The sequence below is a fragment of the Podarcis bocagei genome (genome assembly GCF_964188305.1).
Source record: "Podarcis bocagei genome assembly, chromosome: 6".
Taxonomy (NCBI): Eukaryota; Metazoa; Chordata; class Lepidosauria; order Squamata; family Lacertidae; genus Podarcis; species Podarcis bocagei.
This window is the reverse complement of record NC_138130.1, coordinates 39,018,261-39,031,774: the sequence shown is the minus strand read 5'-3', so window position 1 is coordinate 39,031,774 and position 13,514 is coordinate 39,018,261. Positions and strand designations below refer to the sequence as shown.

Here is a 13,514-nt window from a genome sequence, read left to right as displayed (position 1 = left end):
TGCATGTGGTGTGCATGGTAGGAAAGCTTTGATAATTGTTTGCTTTACTGTATTATATTAGAGAGCGCATTGCAGAAATCCAGAGATTACCAGCATGTGGGTTGTTTGATCATTTTAAATAAAAGCTTTTAGATAAATTTCATCTGAACTAGTGCATTTTCAAAATTCTCTGGTTTTCACCTTCTGTGAATATTAAGAAGGCCCCAAAGAACTACTGGAATGTGCAGATGGAAAATATATTGTCATGTTGTCTTGCATATAATATCCAAGAGCATCCACGGGCATTTTTGCAGTATTAGATGGCATCTACAACATTTGTCATGCTTCATCTTGAAAAGGGGGGTAGAAAAAAATATTTCACAAACTTTTGCTCAGGCAGAATAACTTCTTTGGATCAAGTTTTTCTTTTCTCACACAATGTTTCAGTATAAGGCAGCCTTTTAGGCAGCGGAGAATACTAGCACATGTTGAAGGGAACTTTTGAATTTGAATTTACATGCTATCATAAGCTTTATAGCTGGCAGGTCTTTTTGTCTTTTAATGCCTTCTGACAGTCACATACAACTAGTTTGTGTTAATCAACCCAAACAAGACTGGCTTTGATGTGATTTTTTTTCTTTTTTTAAAGGAAGATTCCTTAAAACTTGTTAAAAATGAAAAAAAAAAATAGTCTGGGTAAATGACCATGTTTTAGCTTCTCCAGTTAGTCTAATTTCCCAAGAAAGCTCTTAGCTGACAGGATATGATGGAAGAAGTGGTTATCAGAATCTACGGTCAGAAGTGATTGGGCAGTTTCCTGCTGAGTAAGCGATGTCTATGCGAGAGAACAAATGTGTTATGTCGTTCCTTATGAACTTCGATTGCAAAGAAAATGACAATGTATTCCCAAGTTGTGCAGCTAAAAATACGTGAATTATAGCATGAAGTATTACACATTGCTCAGCAGTGTTGTCAAGCCATATTGGAAGTTTTCAACTGTCAACAGGCTAATTGGATGAAGATTATGGCTCAGAATGCCCGATGCCCAGATGATTTGATCTTGTTGCCAAATCGGTTGGCATGTCGTCCAAGGACCATGGTATGTTCTACTGTGGAATTAAATTTCCCTGCTTTTTTCTCCTTCTGAAAATGATATAACCACAGGCATTGATTTGTACATACATCATTTCGAACAATGCCGCCAGTATTCTTCAGATGTCCACAAAGTGTGTTTAAAAAGCTACGGGTGAGAAGACAGACACCAAGAGGCTAAGTGGTTCTGGCACATTCTGCTTGAACACCTGTCCAATAACTAGGAATAAGACAGCTTCAGATTTCCATGCCTTTGTCACTTCAAATTAGACTCATGACCTCATTTTAATTAGTGTGTGCTTACATTTATTAATATGATTGCTGGAGGTCTGGGATAAGATATGAATAGTCTCATTAACATTCAGTAGCAGGGGTCTAGCAACAAAAGAAAACAAGAAAAGAGTCCTCCTCATTGGATGGTCAGTGTTACATTTAAGTTTTTCGCAGGTGCACCAGTAGTCAAGTCTAGTAGGTTTGCCACAGGGTTACAATTTACCCATGAAATAAGACTATGTGCTACAAAAGTTCCCTAGGTGTAAGTGAACATATCTATTGAGCTGGGTTGGATCTACACTGACCTGTGTAACATTATTAGAACAGGGCAGACTTGTAAAATAACGAGTTTCTTACCTCCGCCAAAATGCTGTTTCCCTACTGCTAGTTGCTGGTTTCTCTGTAGCAGTCTCTGGTGTCACATGTTAATAACGCATTATGGACATTAAAAGTAGAACGTCATGTGGCCATATGGTTATCAAAACCATTTCTTAACCCCTCCTTAATGAGTGTAGATCTGCCCCTGGAGTCAATTAACACAGTGCACTAGTAGAATATAAAACAAATATTCCTCGCCTTGCCCCTCATGCCTCCTGTGCTGATTCCAGATCTGCTCTGGAGGGTCAAGAGAACCCCAGAACAGTGCACTATACTTCTAAGATCTAACTTTTATTGCCCTTAGAAAAGCCCTTCATGATCTTTGTTTCTAAACAATGCCTTCAGCCAATTTGGAGGGAAAGCATAAAGGGATTCCTTATGTCCAGCAGGCATGCATTTGTAGTACTAAGGAGGTGCATTATATTTTGCATTGCCCCATCTTACAGCTCATATTTGAGAGCAAGAGCTGGCTGGTCCCTGACTGATGTTGTTTGTGATGTGTTGGCAGACCACAATAGATTCATTACAAACAAAGTTGCACCCTTTGGCAGTAGCATCTTAAAAATTCACCACAATTTTCTAAAGATGTTTGCTGTGCACAGCAAAGAGGACCATCCACAATAGTATTTTGATGTTGTTAGTTTCGGTTTGTATTGATAATTAGTAGTGCTATTATTAGTGCTATGTCTTGTCCCTGCTTCTCTGGTGTTTGTCCTAGCAGGAGTTTAGATTTGCTACCTATTTGTGATTGTAGGTACTTGAATCATAGAGTTGGAAGGGACCCTGGGGCTCATCTAGTCCAACCAGTGCAGGAATACGCAGCTGTCCCTTACGGGGATCAAACCTGCAACCTTGGCGTTCTCAGCACCTTGCACTATTCCCCTGTTTTGTAACGGCCATTGTGCCACAGACATATAAAATCCCTCCCCTACAGAAAGGTGGAGAATTCAAATTATATAAATAACGACAAAGTATATAAAAATCAAATATGGTCAGGCACAAATGCAGCTTATGAATACATTTCCTTTAAAAAGTTACGCTATTTTAACATGGGGAGGTAAAATCATTTGAGGAGTTTTAACCCTGAATCCAAATTTCTGTGCATTTTCAAAAATAAAAATGCCTCTGTGCCAAAGCGAACAATTAAAAGATATCTGTACTCCAGTGCCAACCACTGTCAAGACCATGGCAGGGACTCGGCCTATGCACCAGAACAAAGAAAGGAACTGCACAGAGATTAGTGCGAACTACAAAAGCTACCCATGGCACCTAAGTTGCCCAAGGAGGTTATGTGAATGAAGTCTGATTACCCCTTGCTCTCTCCAAGAGTATCCAGGCCAGGCACCTGTTTCTTTGCTTCCAGCAACAAAGGGGCTCAGGGGGGTTCTGTTCCTCGATGCAGACTCACTTCACCTAGCCTTTGCCAGAGCTTTTCTTCATCTCATCCGCACTTGCTTTACCTTGCCAATGCTGTTTGACCCACGCTGATTGGATGGGAGCCAGATCTGATGGCCTCCTGACTTCAATCGTGTCAAGTCTGCTTTTAAAAAATAAATAAAAATAAATTGGTTCGGTATAAAGAAATAATTAGAAAGGTGGAATATGATTGAGTGGCATCTATATGTGTACACATCATGGTCTGGCTCTCTCACAGTGCGGCGGAAATGTGGTGATGTGTAATGGGATCTGGTTGCAGGGATTTCAAAGCCGCTGCTACTTTTCACTTGGAAATTAAGCCCTAAAAAATCAATAATAGAGCTTCAATATTGGGTTGTATATAGTATTTTCATTGTGGTTTTACTAGACCTGTAAAATGCCCACTGTGGAACTGTATCACAAGGAACTAATTCATGGTGCTGGTTTAAGATCCAATGTGTGCTTAAGAATTTGCGTGGAGAGAGACTTCAGAGTAGTGACAGACCCATAGAGGTTTTCGTGTTTAAAAGAGCTCTCTTTCTTCAAATGAAAGACAGGGTAACTAGAAACTAAACTATAATAAGGTAGGTATTGTAGGATTTGAAGCTTCAAATTACCTTTTTGTGGCCGTGTGAACTGCAAAGGGAAACAGGGCTAAGGGTCCTAGCTCCACCACCCCACGCTTTCAGGCAGCTGACGCAGCTGACTTGCTGGAAAGTAACAGACTTGTGGTAAATCAGGATTTAGTAATAACAAAAGAGCTCAGCAGATGCATTAGGAGGATTAGATACGTTGGGCCAGCAAAGTATTGCTTTGGTTTGAGCTTTCTGATTGGTCTTGTAAACTGTAATCTGGAGTTCCCATGAACCCATGGAAAGAATATAAGACAGAACGTAAGATCAAAAGGGAGAACATAAGATGGGAAGGAAGGTCCATCTAATTCTTTGCTGGTTTCTGTCCCCTGTGGCCAGCCAGCAAACGCCTTTAGTTTCACACATATAGCATGCTAGGGAGCATGTAGGGGGAGAGATGAGATTCAGGATTTCAAGGCGAAGCCACCTAATTTTCATTTTCTGAGACAATGCATGAACTGAGACACAGCCACTCTTCAGAATTCACGCCTCTGCGAATTTTGCAATGCAGTTCTCCGACCAAGAAATGGCTGCTATGTTTGGCCTCCACCTCTCATAAATATTGGTAGGTTTTCATTTTCCACGGATGAAGGACATTTCAGCCAGGGAAAGGCTAGTGTTTTCCTCCTGCACATCTCCCTCATTCACACACACACACACACACACACACACACACACACACCACTCAACTTTCCTCCAATGGTCATTTAAATCCACCCTCATCCTCCATGGGAATGGAAAAGTAGGAATGAAATAAGAATAGTGAAAGAGATGGTGAGAATCACCTCCCTGTTTTCTATTGCTGGAGAGTTCTACTAGATCAAAAGCCTTTCTCTGATCAGGTCAATTTTGGAAGCAACCCCTTCTTTCTCTCCACTGAGTTCTCAATCTAGACTATGCTGACTGAGTTGACATGCATTAATGACATGAATTCCTGCTTGACCTTTCCCTCCCACCAGCACACATCCCTACTATTATTCTTTCCTTGTACAGAAAAAGTTGACTGAAGTATTATTTTTATTATCGTATGGCTGATTGTGCAAATATTTCCTTAATGTTGTGGCAATTTATGTTATGGGGCAGAATACAAATGCCATAAATAAATAAACAACATAGCAGGTAGCTCAGTCCTATAAGGCAAATTTTATCCTGTATCATCTTGGCTAAAAATGCATCTTTTGCCTAGCAAGTAAAGCAGATTTGGCCATTTCTTTCCTCTGCTGACAAAATTGTCACACCAAGCATTTGCTGTCATCAAAATAGCATGCATGTCTACCTTTCCTTTCTTGTGTCAAATTCTCCAAAATAATTACATGTGCTGGACATATTTGTCCGCATTCTAATGTTTGAAACCAAAGTTTACTCGAGGTAAGTTTAATACAGCATCTTTCTTGCTGTGGTGCAACTATTTGGAGCCTATAATCTAGAAAACAGTTATCTATAATTCGCATTTTACAATAGCACGTTCCCTGTTTACTCAAGTAGATGCTCTGTCTGTTTGCCCTGCGCCAGCTGCTCTTCAAACAAAAGGAGGTGGATGCCAAATGACTTAGCATGCAGTTAAAATAGCCTCCAAAAGTGATTACAGTATATCTAGCATCTGGTCCAAAGACAGAAGGCATCTGCTGTCAAAGATTAGGGCTGATTTTGTAGTAGTTTCTGTAATGAGCTAAATAACCTTGCCTCAGATTCTACTGATGTGAAAGCAAAAATCCATTGTGGATGGCTTGAAAAAGAAAATCTTTGTAGTCAGTGCCTGTTAGTGCCATGGGGGATACAGATGCCTCTTTTTGATGCCCTTGGTAAATACATCCTTTGAGCACAGAGGCACAGTGAGAATGAAAGTTTAGCCTTTTCCAGGTATAGCTAAGAGAAAACCATCAGCTGTATGAAGTCTGACAAAACTCTTCAGGAATGTTCCTAGTTTGCACATCTGTAGAAACTTCAATCATTAAAAACTATAATTGTACAGAAATGTCAAATTCAGATTTACAGTCTCTCTCATTTAGAGGTGTTGACGCAATCCACTGCAGAGTACTGTGGGTATTTAAATAATCAGAAGATCACAAAATTAGAAGATAGGATTTCACACACACACACACACACACACACACACACACACACACACACACAAATTCTAGTCTGCTAGGAGGCCTATAATTTCCCACATAGCTGGAATACGTCAGTTGGAAGCAGTGTCTGGGCGGAAATCACTTGAATTTCTGGGAGAATCATGGCAACCCATGTTGGAAGTCTTGATTTTGCCGAATTTCCTTAAAAATAGCTCAAAGACTAGACTTTATTTTATATAGAGAGGGGGGGGAGAGAGAGAGATTTTGCAAAAAATGTCAATGACATTTGTGTCCAGATTTTCACCTTTGGAAATATGGCAACCCTATATTGATATATAGAAAGACAAAATATCCTCTTATCAGTAATCAAGATAACCATCCTATCAGAACACAGCAAACTTCAAAATCTGCTTTAAATTAATTGCAACAAGCACATGAGACAGTCCACCATTTTGTAAGTAGATTGTTCTAAAAATGAGTAAGAAAATACGGTAAATATGTTTTTCCAGTAACAAGCCAAATTCTATTCTATGAAACCTTGCAGTTTTGGTGGTAGAAATATAATGCTCTTAATCAGAGGTAAGGCATAATAAATAACTTGTAATAAAGGAAACTGTTTGAAAACTGTAGTATCATCTTAAATCACTTAGAAGAAGAAGAAATGCATTTTAGAGAAAACAATAGAAATGATGCTTTATCTTCTCAAAATGAACACCTGATGCCTTCACAATGGTTGGTATATGGAGCTGCAGGCAGAAAAAAGAATTGGATGTCTCCACTGATTGAAAAACCTGTCACCCAATATATCAGCACAATGTGTCATCACCAACGCCATGCTTATTCTGTAGCATTTGGAGGTGAGGCACATGTATGGACAAACTAGGATTGCTTTTCCAGATGCAGTAATTGGCCAGCATTTGCTTGCTTTGTTATATCCTGCCTTTCCTTCAAGCATGGAACCCAAGTCTCTGTGTACATGAGGTTCCCGGGCAAATATTCATCCAGACACTGACCAGACCCAGACTTAGTAAGCTTTATCAAGGTGATGGTATCATGTGCCTTTGCAGGCGTTCCTCTTTCAGACAAATGTTTCATGGGAGCTACTCAACATTTCTGTGAAGTGCCCTACAGAGATCTGTGTAACAGATCTTTTCCTTCTAAAATTCCCCTCCTCCGAATTTCCCCAAATTTTGGATTTGTAATTACTTCTTGTTTCTGAAATGACACATTAGGAAAACGACACATTAGGAATCTTTCATTGTTGCCTTTAAAAAATCTCTAAACTTTATCCAGAATGTGATCTATTTTCAGCAGCGTCCTTTCCTTTGTCTCTTCCTCCCTCTACATTCCCGATGCACAGAGCTGCAAGGATTAAACACTGCAAAACAGAACGTGATCTTATTGGGCACGTCACCGATTGCAGCGCAATCCCTTTTTGTACAGCATTTTACCAATATACATATTTGCACATCAGTAAAAGATAGCACAAAAGGGATCTTTTCTGAGTTATCTAGAAGTATGAATGCATCATGGTTGCCTTTCGGGAGCATTTTAGTAAGGTGAATAAGAGCACCTGTAATGCAGGGAGAAGCATGAAGGAACCGATAGATCTGAAATATGTAGGAAATTGTACATGTTCTAAATCCAGACTAAATTTTCCCCTATTTCCGGTTGTGTTTTAAGTTGCATTCTTACATTGCTCTGCAGACCAGAGATCAGGTGCGGATGTCTTCACCTGAGAGCCATTCCCCAATTTCTTTCCCTGCCTCAAATTTCAGTTCACTGAAGTTGCCTTCTGCACATGCACAATGGCTGCCTGAACTATACACACCTCAGCTTAACCACGGCTTCTGCTTTCCGATTGGATGGAAACTGATTTGCAGGAAAGCACATCAAACAGCAGCATTCCTCAAGCAGTTACCTGTAGATTGTGGCTAATGTCATGTAGCCTCTGCTTCAAACTCTAGTGGTGGGAACATGCTGGAGCAACATAGCCAGGGCCGGATTTAGGTTTGATGAGGCCCTAAGCTACTGAAGGTAATGGGGCCCTTTATATGTCCAGCTGTCCTTTGTCAACAACAAATTGTCACTGTTTTTGTGTGTTGAATATATGCTATATGGTAATTTATGGACCTACACAACACAAAATCCCATTGCTGTACGTAGGTTTTATTTGTTTTTTATCTTATATTTTGGAAATGTACATCCAGTTGTTTTTTTCCTTTAAATTTTTTGGGGGCCCCCAAGAGAGTGGGGCCCTAAGATATAGCTTGTTTAGCTTTTACGTAAATCCGGCACTGAACACAGCTGTGTATACAGCCTCAGTTTCTCTCTCACTCACTTTCCCTCAAGATAGCTAACTTTCTAACACTGTGGAAGCAAAAGATCCCCATGTTAAAACAAAACTGTTGGGGATTCTGATGAACAACAGCAATATCTTGCCTGGGCCGCTTCTACTTTTGTTAAGAGGGGTCCGATAAATTACTTTATGCTGCTGTTTGCTTTTAAAGGCTTTGATAGGCAGTATCAGACACCTGCAAAATTGAAACCACAGATGCTCATTTTATGAGTGTAGAGAGAAAATGCAATATTAATAATCTTATATTAATCTAGCACCTTGGTTTGGGAATGATATTGAAACCAGATTTAAGAAATTACTCTTGGGAATGACCCAAAATTAGTTTCCTAACCAAATGGCCTTCTGATTCACATGGAATAGGAAATGCATGTCCGTTTGGGTGGTCCCTACCACTTCAGCTGTACTGAGCTGGGCAGGGTTCACCAGGGTTGTGTGCAGGGAAAGTGTGTACCCGTATCTCCCCACTTACACAGGGGTTACATTCTAGGCCCCTGCACACATAAGTGAAAATTGCATTAGGTGGGAAGCACCCTCCTAAAAGTCTCTAAAAACACACTTTGCATGTGTAGGTCCCCAGGCCACCCCTCAAATAATTTCACACATAACACGTAATTTTTGTTTTGGTTTTTGGGCACTATTTTGGCCACAACTTTATTAAAATACAAAATCAGTGATTGGTTGTGACTATCTCCCCCCCCCCCCTGCCTGGGACAGAACTGACATACCGAGGTCCGATCGGAAGCCAGTCGAAGGGAAAGTCAAAATTGGGGATCATTTGAGCTAAGCGTCGGACACACGCCTCTCACCCCAGCAGCTCCCCAAGGCTTGCCGGCCCTGGTCCCATGACAGGGATTGGACGAAATTGTGGCAAGCCCCAGGATTCCTTTAACGGAATTCCCTTCAGCGCAATAGGAGGGGCAGGCACAGCCTATCCTGACCCCTCCACCACTAGCATTTTATAACCAATGCCTAACCGCAACCTTACAAGTTGTGACGAATTGCTAAGTAGTAGGCAAAAACCAAATGGCACAGCCAATCAGCCAAATGGCAAAATTCCTACTAGGCCCCTGCACCAAGGCAGGTGACCCCATGACGGGCAAAGCAAGGTCAACCGGAAAAGAGGGCGGGCGGGCGGGCAGGTGATCCGATGCACTCTGCAGAAGAGAAAGAGAAACCAGAGTGCCCCAATATTTAAAGACTATGGTCCCACCCACCCAATTTGCAACATACAATTTGCCCCAGCAACCCGGTTATCCAATCAAAGTACCAGGCAACAACCATTAACCTGCCTGGCAACAATAGGGCTGGCCCGGCGGCCCACACCGCAACACGCACTCTCTTTAATTGGAGAACGCGCTTTGTCTTGCTCTCTAGCTCTTGCTGCCACCTTCTCTCCACACAGCCATCTCTTTAACTAAAGTTGAAGGGTTGGGGCTAGTTGGAGGATGCACAGGAAAGCGACTGCTGCTGCTGTGCTGCCCCATGTATCAGCCACTAGGCAGGGAAGCTGAGCAGCCTAAACAAAACCCCACTGCACCTCTGGTCTCTTTGGGGCTTCCACCCCAAATTGAAGTCCTTTTTATGCTCCAGGGAGGGTCTTCTCACCATTTGCAGGTTTTAATCTATTTATTTATTGCCCAGGCCACACGTATATGTGCTTGTGAATCGTTAATACCTTCATCATATATATTTTTCCGTTTCTGAAGAAGTGTCTGCTGTTGCAATTTGTTTTATGCGAATCATTCTGTACAAGTCTTCTTCTATCATGTTCAACAATGTATAATTGAATAATTTTTCATTTAGCCTTGGCAGAAAAATAATTGAAACACTTGATCATTATTTTCTACCAGAAACCATTTAAATTGTTGGTTTTCTATTTCTGCTTCTACATTTGCACCCATCTATGAATTAGTTAACAACAAGCCAAGCATAGTCTTTGACCATAAGAAATGAAATTTCAGTATGGAAGACTGAAGCTGTCCTAAAAAATAAATTGTGCTCTAATAACTTTAAACCACAAACCTGCTTGAGTGCTTATAGAAAATTACAGAATTCCAATACTTTTGAACTGCTCTGTGTTTTACATGTAACTGTAAAAAGTTCAAACAAAAGTCTGATTTGCACTTTGAAAAGCTGCTTGCATGACCATAAAGTTCTGTTTCAATCGAGGCTGAGGTAGTAAGCCATTCAAACCAGGCTGGATTGAGGTATTTATTAGTCTAACCTAAATGTAGAAGACAAGTCAAGAGACTTAGCCAGAGGAGAAGCAGGTGGGGTAAAAAGGGAACAGAAGTACTTCGGTATTTTGTAACTTGTTTAGACATGCAGATGCAGCATTTGATTAAGGCACATCAAATGGTGATTTGTACTTGTGAAGTGAACCATCACAAATATAATGTGCATATTGCCTATGATTTACAAGTTCTTTTTATTAATAAATAAATAATTGATCATACAAAAGGCAAAACACAGAGTAGACATACAGAGGCACAGTTACATCAGTGAAGATTTTCTCTATACAGTGGTACCTCAGGTTACATACACTTCAGGTTACATACGCTTCAGGTTACAGACGCTTTAGGTTACAGATGCAGATAGGTAGCCGTGTTGGTCTGCCATAGTCAAAATAAAAATACTGGAAGGAATTTTTTTATTTAGGTTACAGACTCCGCTAACTCAGAAATATTACCTCGGGTTAAGAACTTTGCTTCAGGATGAGACCAGAAATCGTGCAGCGGTGGCGCAGCTGTAGCAGGAGGCCCCATTAGCTAAAGTGGTGCTTCAGGTTAAGAACAGTTTCAGGTTAACGAATTAAGTACTTAACCTGAGGTACCACTGTACTTTAAACTACAAAATTAAGATTTTTCCTTTGCTTCCTTACTTTTATTTCCTTGGCTTATTCACATGCTCACAACATCATGAATTCAGCTCTGCCAGCCTCTTGCCTTACCTCACCTATCAAATATCTGATTGCCATATCCCCTCTCTACACAGTTGTTTTATATTTTTTATGGATTTTTTAATTACACCAGTCAGTTTCATGAGTTCCAACCAAGCCCAGCACCAGCTTTATGGGGATTCTTGGGCACTGGGCATCAGTGGGCCTCCTGCCCCCATCTTTCTTCCTCAAGCCACACTCCTTGTCCATCCTTGGCCCCACCCCTTACCTTTTCCTCTCTGCTTCTTCATGTTCTCATATATTTCTACCCTTTCTTCTTCTCCACCCCTCCTTCCACTTTCTTTCATTTTATGGTATTGCCTTTTACTCTCCCTATCTCCTTCCCTGCCTTTCTTACTCACTTTCTTCTGTCTTGCATCATCTTCTGTGCTGCTTTCATTCACCTCGCTGTGATTCTTGCCCCCTCCCAATGTCACCTTGCATGGAATACTAGGCCAGATGTACACAGAAGCTTCAGCAACTGTACACACTGGCTTTAGGCAACTAAAACAAGAAAAGCAGACAACTAGGCTCACTGCATATGAATGCCACATAGTTGGCACCATCAGAGCTGATGAAGTGGATTCACATAACCCCATTCCATCCCTTCAAACCCATTTTGGGTAAGGAGACACTACAAGAAGTTCTGATATTGCTGGTTATTGTCTTTCACTGGATTGGAGCATTTATTTTGGAGGGGGGGTAGTATTTTTCCCCTGTATGCAACTATTTAATTGCCACAGTGAAATAATTGGCATGGTAATTTAATGTGATAAATGGGCATATTGTTCAGCCATAAAATTGGACAAGATTAATGATTAGGGCTGCTATAATTAAAGTATGGTTAACTATTAGTACTTGCACTTCAATAATTCCACAATTCAGTTCCTGATAAAAATTTGGTTTTTAACATGTCCTATTGCTAAATATAATGCTAAGTACTGCAAATGTTCTGCGACAGAAAGACACCGAAGTTGAGAAATATATTCGTGTTGTTCTTAATCAATGTTGTTCTTAATGAAGGGGAAAGCAGCATTTAAAAGAAAAAAGAAAATAGAAGTTACTTCTTTTGTTAAATCTATTTGTTTGTGCCCTGTACTACTTGTAACAATGAAGCAGAAATCAACAGATTCTTGAAAGAAAGAGACATTTTAGTATATAATTCTGCTACACATTTTGTTGTTTTACAAGTTACTGTTAATTTCCACTTGCTTCCAAAAACTTGAACTGCTTGAATAAAAGTAACAGGAAGACACAGGCAGCTGTATTATTCTGTTCATTGTGCTATGAAATGCCTGTCAAGACCTTTGCCAGATTGTGGCTTCCCTGTGCACTCTAACTTTTTCCCAAGCACGTTCAAGTCTTCATGGGAAAACAGGAGTTTAAGTTGTTCATCAAGATCAGCAGTCTCCTGTCACTCAGGCATCAGCAGCTTCGAACTGATCTGTCGAGGGATGTTGGGCCAGTTTTATTGCATATTATGCCGGGTTGTTTTTACTACAAATTAAAAATACTAACAAGAAGCAGTTTGAGTGTTGTTAGGACTAGCTATTCCTCTGCATATTAGGGCTAGTAGGATGAGGGAGAGATGGTTAAGGATGCATGAATCTATTTTCAGTCTGTTTATAAAGTTATGTATGGAATAGAGAAAGTGGATAGTTCTTCTCCCTCTCTCATAATACTAGAATTCATAGACTTCCAATGAAGCTGAATGTTGGAAGATTCAGGACAGATAAATAAATAAGTACTTCTTCATGCAGCCCATAATTTAACTATGGAACTTGCTCCCACAGGAGGCATACTGCATACAATGTAGACCTCTAGACCATAGGTTTTAATCTCATTATACATGATAATTGCTGTTACAGGGATGTTGTGAATAATACAAACTACTTTGTCAATTGTCACTATAACGGAAATGAGGCTGCATTTTAATGTTTTAATGTTGTATTTTAATCTTGTTTTTAAAGCTGTATTTCAATCAATTGTTTTTATATTTGGTGTTAGCCTCCCTGAGCCCGGTCTCGGCTGGGGAGGGCGGGGTATAAATAAAATTTATTATTATTATTATTATTATTATTATTATTATTATTATTATTATCACTTTTTAAAAAAAGTTTCCTTCTGACCTTACTCCTCTCCATCCCCCACCATGTTTGTACATGCATGTCTGCTAATTAAGGATAACATTTCATACATTTAAGAAGTGGACTTCAGCCCATTTTTGCTGCAGCAGACTACCCTGCTTGTATCATTCCACCCTCCCCCCACTGTATTAATTCTGAATGAACTAAGCCTTTCATACACCTGTTGGGCATACAGTCTCTCCATCTGTTCTGCACCTTCCATCGGTTTCCTCATATCATCTGAGACAT

The 13,514-nt window shown here is 40.3% G+C and overlaps 1 protein-coding gene and 1 long non-coding RNA gene across 2 annotated transcripts in view; one reads left to right on the top strand and one right to left on the bottom strand.

Annotated features, from left to right (window-relative positions):
• The window catches only part of MID1 (midline 1), a 285,842-nt gene that overhangs the window by 61,007 nt on the left and 211,321 nt on the right, over positions 1 to 13,514 (top strand). The gene's annotated exons all lie outside the window — the stretch shown is intronic.
• Positions 3,203 to 11,620, bottom strand: LOC308589973. Its single transcript, XR_014009588.1, has 3 exons — positions 11,502 to 11,620; positions 3,756 to 3,848; positions 3,203 to 3,259 (listed from the first exon to the last, which is right to left on the bottom strand). It is a non-coding gene; the product is annotated as an uncharacterized lncRNA (long non-coding RNA).